The sequence below is a fragment of the Bidens hawaiensis genome, unplaced genomic scaffold, assembly GCF_021521415.1.
Source record: "Bidens hawaiensis isolate Kalapana, Puna unplaced genomic scaffold, B.hawaiensis_p1.1 tig00000055_1, whole genome shotgun sequence".
Lineage (NCBI taxonomy): Eukaryota > Viridiplantae > Streptophyta > Magnoliopsida > Asterales > Asteraceae > Bidens > Bidens hawaiensis.
In genome coordinates, this window is record NW_027491016.1 from 8,756,560 (window position 1) to 8,766,631 (window position 10,072).

Sequence of the window (10,072 nt, forward strand, 5' to 3'; positions counted from 1 at the left end):
AAATTGTAATTCTATTAACATACATAATATATGAGAGTTGTATTGTTTACAATAACATATAGTCTAATACAACAACAAATGCTACAACAAAATTTTTTCTTATTTGCAACGGTCTTTGTTTTTTAATTCTTATAATTTTAATTTTAATTTTAATTATAATTCTGTTAATAATATATGCTAATAGTATTGTTTACTGTATTTTGCTTAACCGTTAACAGTTTATCCGTGTACATGTTTAATACACGGGTGTCAAGCTACTAACTTATATCTTGCTAATTATGTTTAGCTTTTAATCCAATAAATAAATCCATTTCGTTTTACAAGAACCGTCAAGCACGTACCATGCACCATAAAATAGGAAGAAAGCAAGGAAGGCTCAATGCGTATTTATATTGTGATAATTTGAATACTTCAACTATAATTTTAATTTGATTTCATGTAACCTTCGCCTATTTATTTTTATTTGTTAATGACAGTAAAGTAATTATCAATATTAAATCCTATAAATATTTCTTTAAAAAACACTACAACTTAAATCATTCTTAATATTTTTAACGACGAATTTCTATCATGCAGGAGGCTTGAATTAAAAACTCTTCAACCCCTTGATGTTTTTAAATGTTTTGTCTTTACCAATGAACCACCAATCCTATTGTTCGTTCAAAAATTTCTTTTAACTACTAGTATTATGCGATTATAAAAATTACTCCTATTGATAATTTAATGATGGTAATTCTTTTTTAACTACTAATATTATGCAATTATAAAAAATGACAGTTGAGTCTTGGGCCGTTGACCTCCCTACCCCACCCTATGAGTCAGGCCTGACGATTAATGCAAACCGATTGTGTTTTGAACTTCCACCATCATTCGACAAGCAGGCTCAAGTTTATATCAACAAGCCGGTTCCAAGACCCCCTTGCTTTTTTAGCTAAAATTTATTAAAATACAACTTTATTATTATTATTATTATCATTATTAACTTACAATAAAAATCATTTTAATACTTTTTAAAAGAACCTGTCAGACAAAGGATGGGAAGACACGGGGAGACCCGGGTTCGATCCCTGATGCCGACCGGATTTTCCCTGATGCATAAAACATGTCGTGCCTTCGGGCGGGGTGAGCAGGGGTTTTACTGGGAATGCCAAATGATCCTTAGGTTCCAGCGTGGGTCCCGATAATGTCAACATAGTCTGGACCGAGAGTGATGGGGCCGCGAATGCGATCGCGTTATCACTTAACTGAGAAAGTCGCCGTTCAAAAAAAAATATACTTTTAAAAGAAGGAAAGCGAAAAGACCTAAAATGGGCCCATTATTACAGATTTTTACCCAAAAACGTGGACTATGATGAAAGTTCACAAATTTGTGGATCACATATTTCGTGTCTTGCGACTTATATTTTCAATAAGTTTCTCATTTATAACCGATCACTATATTATTATCGTGTTTCCAACTGTTGTGTCTGTGTTTGTATGTGACTATGTATTCATGCTTTAGACATGTTTTTATCTGTACATATTTTTAGTGCATTTAATGGAAAATGATTTAGATTATTATTTTTTCTAAAACTAATTGTTCGGTATATCTCGTGCAGCGGGTCTTGGCTACACAAGGAAAGTGTTTGTAACAAACTCTTATTTGTTTCCTATAAACCTTAAAAATGCAACAAAATCACAATCATAAATCTGGTTTTATGTAATTCTCTTGGAAAGGGTTACTGTATAATAATCACTTTTCAGTATGTACGTGAATTACGCTCAAATCCAGATATGTTTTTTTTTCATAATTACGCTCAAAAAAGTTTTATTTTTTAAGAACTAGTAAAAAATTGATCAATTGATGATCCAGATCTATTTGTTTGGATGAATTAATGACTAATTGGATATAGATTAACGATTTGGAAATCATGAAGTGAGTTCATGGATTGATTTTCATAGATATAGGTTGTCTTGTATGTAATGTATAATAAAACATTATTGTATTGGATCTTTTACCTTTATACAATCTGACAATTTGTACCTATAAATCAACCACGGTAAAAATTTACAAATACAAGTATTTGCATCTCATATATTAAATTATTAACTATTTTGGTGAAACTTTTTCTTAAGTAAAACATAAATACATGAAAACATTAAAAGGAAATGATAGAAACCGAAATAGCAAGATCTTTACACAAAATTCTCATTTCCACTACGACTCACATGACCCACCCTCCCTACCGTCCACACTTGTCGCCTTCAACCTCCTTACCTTTTCCCAACTCATATTACTTTTTTTTATAATAAAGTTAAATCATGTTTTAAATGCAACCAAATTACAATATTTGACATGTAACACATTTTCTTTCTATTTTTCTAAACATAGGCCGGTTTAAAAACACATAATTTAACAACCATGCCACTTGTTCGTACCGGTTGCTCTATCAGTTCATCCGTCGGCCCAGCTACTCGTCGCTTGCTAATGCGTAACAATCATTGAAAACTAATGTTTTGAAAACCAAACTAATCCAACCGGTTAAGCCAATATCTAAAGATGGTCTACTAGTAGTGAAGCCGACTCAAAGTGGATTATAAAATCGTTACCTTTTTTGTTCTAAGATAAAACACATGAGAATATGACAACACATATTTTTTGCATATGAAATTTTAAAACTATCAAATAAAAAATTCCAACAGAAAATTCAAGAGATTGAATAAAGTGAGTCGCCTCTAACTAGCAGATACGATGGTTTTCATTGGTGTTGCCCTACTTTTCATCGGTTTTGTCTGGCTTGTTTAAAACAAGTCAATTCTTAATCTTTTGTATTTGTTCCAAACTCTCGTGCTTAACCTTGTTTTAATTTGATTTTTCTTTATGTGAAAAGGTCAATATTATAAACGGAAAAAAAAAAAAAAAAACTTGCAAGAAGCAAGAAGTCCAGCAGTACAAAGAAACGAACAACCAACAAACCAGAAAGAAAAACACAACGAAGTGATAAACAAATAACAACCACTTAAAACAAGCAATCCAAACATCTTTATGCATAAATTCTAAGTTGTCATCAAATTTAAACACAAGAAAGTAATTAATATTTAATATACAACTTAACTAATCTCACTCTCCAATCAAGATACATGGTCATGCTGTGACAGAAGGCGTTGGAGATCATATGAAGCTTCTTCTCCCACCCTCAAAGCTTCCATGATCCGCCGAAAAATGATGACGTGACATGGGATACGTAGAACACCCTTCTGTTGGTAGCCGTATTCCTGAGCCGACTTGTTTAAAAGATTAATGAAAAGCGGGTGGTTGAGTAGTTTTGTGTTTACAACAAAGCGTTCCATCTCTTCTCCTACGTACACGGGCAGGTAGCCCTCCGGAACGGTAGCGGAGGAGCGGGTGAGAGAGCGGGCGAGACGGCGAAAGAGTTTGTTCATTTTGTGATCGATAATGAAGGTGGTGAGGTGAGTAGTAATTTATAGTGTGGATTAATAATATAGGGAAAGGTAAAGAGAAAGACAAAGAAAGAGGGAAAAGTACAGGAGGTGTACTTGGCAGGTACACTAATCACTCCTATTTTATTTGTTGGAAACACATTAATTTATACTTCATTTCGCTTTCCACTTTCTTTAAAATTAAACAGTGAATTACGAATTTTGTCTATTATTACCTAAATTATGAATTATTTTTTCTTAAACATGACTTATTTGTTTGAAATTTATTACATTTTTTATTAATAAAAATTTTTGAGCTAAATCGAGCTAAGCCAGCTCGGTTATAAACCAAGCCGAGCTCGAGCTTAAACTTTTAGCTCCCTTTAAAACGCTAAGACAAATCAGTCTTTATAACAAAATGAATAAATAATAATAACAATAATAATAATACCTCTTCTTTGTCGAAAAGCTTCATCTTCTTCGTTAAAGTTGTCTTAATTTTAAGGTGGTAAATCTTGAAGGTTAAGACAACGGAAGTTCACAGTCTGGTTTTTACGGTTCTTAGATCAAACATAACCAAACTGTAAGTAAGGGCTTTCTATTATTGAAAACCAAAACCAAATCGTTGAAAATAAAAATCAAACCAAATCAAATTGTTATTAACGGTTTAATTACACAATTTGATTTTTATTTTCAACGATTTGGTTTTGGTTTTCAATAATAGAAAGCCCTTACTTATAGTTTGGTTATGTTTTTGGGACTTCTTACAAGCTACCAAAATAAATACAAACTGAAAATATGCATCATACAAAAGACTGCCACAATACATACATGGTGCAAAAGCCAATATGGGGCATTTGCTTACTGAAAGGAGGTCACGGATTTAAACATGGACAAATAAGTAGTCTAGAATTATTAATGTACAATAGAGTATAATTGTAACATCTGTCGCTAAAAAAACACATATAAGCTACAAAAGAGTGATGCCCTAGATGTAATTGTTTGATATTGGCCAATTTGGATTAAATCATTAAGAGTAGGGATTCGAAGCAACACGAACCCAAATTAGATTATACCAAAACTAGCTCGAACCCAAAGTACTGAATACCCGAACCTTAAATGGTTTGGTTATCGATTCACGTTTTCCCAGCCAAAAAGCCTAACAAAAACAGAACCAAAACCCCCAAGAAAAAAAAACCATGGACTGGTCTGGTGTTTTCCGTTCGTTTTTTTTTAATCGTAAACCAAGCCATTCACTACAATTTGAAGCCTACTGACCGAAAATAACCGTGAACACTCCTAATCAAGAAGCTCAAACCACAATTTTTTTTTTCAAAAAAAAAAAAAAAAAAAAACTATTACCTTATCATTAATTGATCTTCATAGCCCATGGCTTTTTTTTTCGCATCTAGATTCTTAGCATTTGGAGTTTTAATCACCAAGTTGTTTCTGAAACGGAGACTTTAGCTTATTCTTCGTAGAGGTTTTGTTTGTATATGGGTTTTGGTTCATTGCATGTGTCGAAAAAATCAACTTCATAATCGTTGCCATGGCCGGTTGCTCATGTTCTTCATGGTAAATTGAATCAAAACTAAAACCGAACCTTGAAAATCCTTATTTGATTATTGCTCTTGTTCTTCATTGTAAATTGAATTGAACATGAAAGATTGACGATTTTGTTCTAAGTTGGGATAGAGAAATTGAATTTGGGAGAGACAACCCGAACCATAATGTTTCTTGAATATGGGAGAAAGAAAAGAGCAACTGAATGAGGAAGATAAATATGTCAGAAAGAAAGAGAAAATAAAGTAACTTTACAATAGTACCTGAAGAAGCGTGGATCGACTTACTTGAATACGATCAACGTTCCTCGGGTACGAGTGTGCTATATCACCGATGGTTTTTCGAGATACGAGTTCTTCCACCTACAAAACGAACAGCACCGTGAGCTTACCCCTCAGAAAGGGACAGAGGGGTCCTCTTTGGGGTAACCCTCCGGTGTGAGAATAAGATATTGTAAGAGAGGATAATCAAAATGTAAAAATGGGTAAAGGACTTAGAATATATTTTCCTCTGCCTCCAACTGTGGAGGTGGTGTGGTATTTATAGTATTAGGGTTTCCAATGATTGGGCTTAGACCCAATTAGGGCCTTTTTGGCCTCTTCCTATTGCTTCGCGCCACGTGTACTTAGGACACCTGGTGCTTTTTCATTGATTATTCTCTGACCAAGGTATTTCAACTGACCCACGTGCCATCACGCGGTGACACATGGGCTTTGCTGAGTTGTCCACCCTTCATTGGCAGCTGTCAACATCAGCACATTCTTTATTCCTTAAAAGATACCTTCTGGAAGGTTGTCTGATGAGTACAATCATGGTTGTCCTTATCCTGATTTGGATAAGACTATTGTCTCATTTGTTGTGTGTCGCTTACGCGCGGCCTTTATGCGCCTATCCCGGGGATGCGCAAGGTCTTCTTTTTATTCTCACACTAAATGTGTGTGTTGTGTGCTTGCGTATAGGTTTTGGCTTGCGCATAGGTCACGCGCAGATGTTTCATGCGCATAGGTCACGCGCAGATGTTTTATGCGCAAGGCCACGCGCAGATGTTTTATGCGCTTGCGCATAGGTTTTGGCTTTGTGTCTTCATGACATCTTGATTTCAAGCCTCTTGTCTATGTCTTGTGGGTTGACCCGCCCCGCTCGATGTAAGTAACTTTACAATAGTACCCTTATACCGCTTTAAATTCTTTTAACAACTGACATCTTCTCATTAGTTTAAAAGGTTTATTGGCGCTTCCATTAAAACTTAGTTTTCTAGTTACTGCAAGAATTACGAGAAATTAATCTAAATCATTCATAATCTTAAATGTTTAAAAATAAACGAAAATGATATGAAGGATAAATTAAATAAATTCTCTCTTTAGTTAACATAATTAATTAAGTCATAATAATTTTCTCTTCAGTTAACATAGTTAATCAAACTATAATAGTTAAAAGTATAAAAAAGAAACAATAAATTTATGTTTATAATTCTTTCTCCGCTAACTTGATTTAATGTTACACAACTACATTTGGAAGATACCCGTCTACCTAAACTTAATGAATAGTAAATTTATTACGTTAATTTAGCAATTAATTACAAGTTTTTCACGAAAAATAATTAAAATTTAGTGTTTCTAATTACGTTACGTAATTTTTATGAGTGAAACTATTATATCACTTTCATAAAATTTTAATGATATATATGTTTAGAGTTAAGTTAAAGTACAATAATTTCTTAACGTACATTACGTACGCGAAATACGTTCAATGTTAAAAAAAACAAAAACATTCAAGCCAAATTCCAAAATTTAAAACATTCAGGCTTAAAAACTAAAACGTTCAGGCTTAAAACCTAAAATGTTCAGACTTAAATCCTGATATATTCAAGGTTAAAACTAATCAAAAACATTTATAAATTATCTTTACTAGCTATGGCAAATAAGGTGTCGAATCCATAGAAAACCAGTATAAAGTGCTAATCAATTTTAATGTTTTTTAATTAATTATACTATGGTGGACAACAATGTCAAGCGGTTTGAATATTGATTTGTTTGTAAAACAGTTAGAGAAAACAGTGCACACTTCAGGTTCAGGTAATGCAATGAACTTATACCAATTAGAGAATTACATTAACATAATTCGTTCATTGTAATAGGCAAATAATTACTAGACATATTTGTCACACCCTGACCAAAGGTGGCGGAACATGCCGAGGTGTAACGATTGTCCATAAGCACATGACACTAATTAAAGTGACAGTGTTTAATAAACTCATTTCATTTCACAACATCGAAAATGTCACATAACAATTATCCATAAAATAACCATAAACAAGATATCACAAAATATGGCAAATTTGATATTGTTCATTTTTATTAATATCCTAAGGTCTTTGATGTCGTTTTCTTCACAATCATAAATCAACCAAGATACAAACCTGCAACATTTCATAAAATAAAGTTTGTCAACACAAAGGTCGGTGAGCAATTCATAAGTTTAATCATATTAGTATAGCAATTCATAAGTTTAATCATATTAGTATATAATAAAGATAGCCACAAAACTTGCATATGAAACGATAAATAAAAGTGGTAATTTGGATAAATAGATATTGCTAAACACATTAGCAACACCTAGCTATAAGGGGATGCCAAATAGTCTAGGATTTTATAGTTATCGTTAATTGCATTACGTTAACGACACCTTGCTATAAGGGGATGCCAAATAGTCTAGGATTTTATAGTTCCACAAACCAAAAGCGATAAACACATAGGCATATAAGCATAGAACACCAAATCGAGCAATTATTTAGGTAAAGTATACAACTACGTTTGTGGTTTAAGATTCAAATATAAAGCATTTTGCTGAATAAGTATGAAATGTCACCCCCAAAATAAAAGATGGAAAATGGGGTATGAAGTACTCACCTTCAAGTAGTAAACTTGAAAGATGATAATTTGGAGATTTGTCGGAAGGACGAGTTTAACGCACAATGCATAAAAAGAAAAGAAGTCTTGAATTTAGAAAGGTTTTCTTGACGGTCTTTAAACAAAATAAATGTTGAGAAATGTAAATAATTAAAGTTCATGGTTTAAAATGTGACTATTTAAGAATTTATAATAATAACCCTTTAAAAATGTAAGTTTGCTCGAAACCGGGTTAAAGTATCTAACCTTAATATTTACTCAACCTATGTTAAGTAGTAAGGTGGGTAAAATACAAGAATGCAAATCCTTTTGGAATAAAGATACTAAAACGGGTTTTTTTTATCGAGTGTTCGGGTTGTCGGTTAGGGTTTTGATAATTGGTCAAACCCAAAGTCAACTTTCCAAAATATTGAATGTTATGAGATAACTCAATAAAATTTAATAAGACTTAACCAAGTATGTAGTTCCATTGTTTTAGAACTAACAACGCACGTTAAGCGAGTGTTCGGTTTTGTCGGTCCAAACTTTGTTATGAGATCAAGTTGGATCCAACATTTCCAAGTACTTAAGAAAATATTTAAAAATCAATTTGTAACTATTTTTAAAGAAATATACAAGTCTTGATGGCTAAAAAAAAAGACTTGTGTGTCTTAAGCGAGCAAGAATCGGTTTGGTTCGGTTTCCATCTCACAACAAGTTCATAGATGGTTTACACATGTCCAAACACTAAAGAACTTGTATAATGATGTACAAATAAAAAACATACCAAAAGTTAACAATAAGGTCTTTAAACAAAAGTTCGGTTTTCTGTTCGGATCGTGTTTCGGGTTAAGACCGAGGTAAGATTCTACAAACCCATAACCATAGAATTTGTAAAATGATTTTAGAAACTTAGATCTAACACTAAGTATGTTTAAACAAACAAAACTAGTAACAAAGTTCGGTTTACGGTTTAGAGCTATTTACGGTTAAACCGAAGCATAGACTCTTAAAAACCCATAACCATGGAACTTGTAAACATGACCAACAAACTAAAATAAGCAAGATTAATATGTATGAACAAGTTATATAGATGTATATATTTCAAGGACACGAAGTCCTCCATGAAGCCTTGCCTTATGGGGTCCGAAACCTCACCGACCGGAATCGGAGAAGTAACTACCAAAGGTAAACAAGGGGTGTATATTATATATATGTTGCACAACCATAAACAAGTATTAATAAGGCTACATAAACTAATTAAGATGTAAGACCAAAAACCTTCAAGAACACTTAAGAAGATAACCTTGAATCTTTGATGTTTGAGAGAGTTTTTTTTTTTTTTTGGAGTTGTAGCAAGGGAAAATGAAGAGGAAAGGTGGTGTATATATAGGGTAATGTTGGTGGTCAAATATGGGTGTGAGACACAAGAGTTTTCATGCAAAATGGATCAAGACAAAAACACAAAACAACAATAAATAAATAAATAAAAATAAAAATAGGATGTTTTCAAGACCCAACAAGTGTGAAACAATATTGTAACATAAATCCATCATTTTGATTATAACATAAGCTTCGGTTTACAAATTGGGTCGGTTTACATAGTAAACAAATACAAAAACGAATACAAACAAGACCCGAAATTAACGAATGTCACAATATTAGTTTGGTTATGATGATTCACAGAACCTAATCCGACGAATTGACACAACTGAACGTGGTATACCTAATTACCAGTTTGTTAATATAAAACCTGGCATCTATCAATGATTAGTGGTAAATGGTTCAATGATGATAAGAACTTAATCCTAATTGTTGATGAACACAAGCCAAATAATTGATGATAAATGTAAATCTCAAAAAACACACCTGTTTAACCGATTTAAACAAACATAAATGTTTAATCAACCAAAAGGTTAATCAAAACTAAATCCCAATATTGGTACCAACCATAAAATACTCAGCTTATATGCAAACCCTACACCTGAAGCGGCCATGAATGATTTAGCCTTGCCTCTGCATCACCATTGACTCGAGTATGGATTGAAAGGATGAAACCATAGATGATTTGGTGATTAAGAGGTGTTAAGATGGTGAAGAATTTCTCTAAAATCGTCCAAAGTGGCTTGGGTATATTGGATCTTTGAATTTAGGGTTTTCTAGGCTTAAATATGGAAGAAAAATAGGATTTCCCGTCAGAC